Here is a 1905-nt window from a genome sequence, read left to right as displayed (position 1 = left end):
CTGAGTCCCCAGTCTTCCAGGCTTCTCTCAATTGCCACCTTGCTGAGGACTTGTCGCACTTGGAGGCTTCATTTGTGTCATACTCACATAGTTACTGGTTTTCTGAACTTGTGAGTCAACTACAAGCTCCTTGTGTCCCCGGGATTGGTCCTTAGGCTTAGTAGATGCCTGGTGTACTTGCTAAACTGTGGGCAGACGCCCAGTCCTGCCCCCCACTGGCCCCGCGTCCCGGCCTCTCTGACCCATCCCAGCCTTGCTTTCCCTCCTCTTTTTAATCAGACACAGGCAATAAATTTGGCGTGGAAAGAACTACCCTCCTCCCCCAAACCCCACTGACTTTAAATCTTATTGGAGGCAAAAGCGAATTTCCAAGATTCAGATCAACACCAATTTAGAATTATTTCTGCCAGTTGGAAAAGAAAACTTTGAAAATGACATTTGGCTTTTTTTTTTTTTTTTACTTGGGAAAAATATGAAAGCTATAGCCTTTCAAGGAAACAGGATACTTACGCCACACACACACACACACACACACACACACACACACACACCCCAGCCTAGCTTTATGCAGTTCAATCCTGTCAAGCTAATCTAATCTTTTGTGACAGAGCAGCAGACCCGTTAGACCAAGGCGGGAAACAATAGTTGGGATTTATCTTTGCCGGCTTTAAAACTTTTGATTCCTAGGTTCCACTCAATATGATTATCATTAGACTGGTTGAAAGGTTGGCAGGGGGGTGGCGGTGGGGAGGAGGGCACAAAGCAGTTATAGCTAAGGGAAAGAAGTGGTACCCTGGGTGTCAGGCTTGAGCCCAGGGGCCCTGAACGTTGGCCTGAATGGGCCAGATGACAGAAAAGAGACCACAAGGTCAGCCTGAATGTCGAGGCAGGTGGCATAGATTGATAATCGGCAGGAAAAGTAACTTAGGCGATGACTGACGTGATCAACGCTAGTATGTAGGTCTGACTAGGGGAGGGTTCTCATTCAGGGAGAACAACAGTCATGGTCAACGTGGCATTATATAAGAATGTGATACTGGGGTGAAGAAGTACAACATGTAGCAATCTTATCGTCCTAGACTTGCATTAACCTCTATCCCCTTCCAAACTCCACAGCTAAAGACAGGAAAGAGAATTTGGACAGCATTCACGGAAGAGCCACAGAACTAATTTAACTGGGCCTGGACTAGGGAATTGAAGATTCCTACAAAAAAGTTCAATGAATTAGGTTTATTAAACTTAGAGATGGACAAGCTTAGAAGGCCAGTACCAAACAAAAATAGAAATGGGTTTAAATTATAACACATGAGAATAAAATTAAATGTAAGTAAGACTTTCCTTAGTCTTGAAACCAATAAATGGGTCATGACAGTAGCATGGATTTCTCTAGGCTGGTTTGAGAGTGCCCTGGGCTGGCTGGGAGGACCTGGACAAACTGAGAATATCTGTCTCTACCCCCCCCAGTGTTAGGAAGCATTGCTTCCACTCCAAATGCCTCAAATGTTATAATGGTCTCAGACGTCGGTGTCGTTTCCTTTTTTAGAGAATTTCCAACACAAATGAAGCTATTCCTTAAGACCAGCGCTGGGAATGCCCGCAGTGAGCTGGACTTTCCTGTATGTGATTACAGTGCTGACCTGATCCACGGAGCAAACTCATGGCAAATGGGATGCTGCCTTCCCTCTTTCAGTGCGAACAAGCCCCTGATGAAGTATCTCATCTAAGGAGACGGTAACAATAGAAACTTGAGTGCTCGGCACCCTGAGTTGTTAATGGCGGTTCGTGAACATTACCCCATTCACACGTTTCTTCTTTTAAGTGTGATCTGGCATGAGTAAAAAAGGGGACGCAATGATTTTCTCTACAATATTGTTGATAACTAATAATCACAGTCCATTGCACATG

This window comes from Panthera onca, chromosome F2 (assembly GCF_046562875.1).
Source record: "Panthera onca isolate mPanOnc1 chromosome F2, mPanOnc1 haplotype 2, whole genome shotgun sequence".
NCBI classification, from domain to species: Eukaryota; Metazoa; Chordata; class Mammalia; order Carnivora; family Felidae; genus Panthera; species Panthera onca.
Note: the sequence above shows the minus strand (reverse complement) of the source record.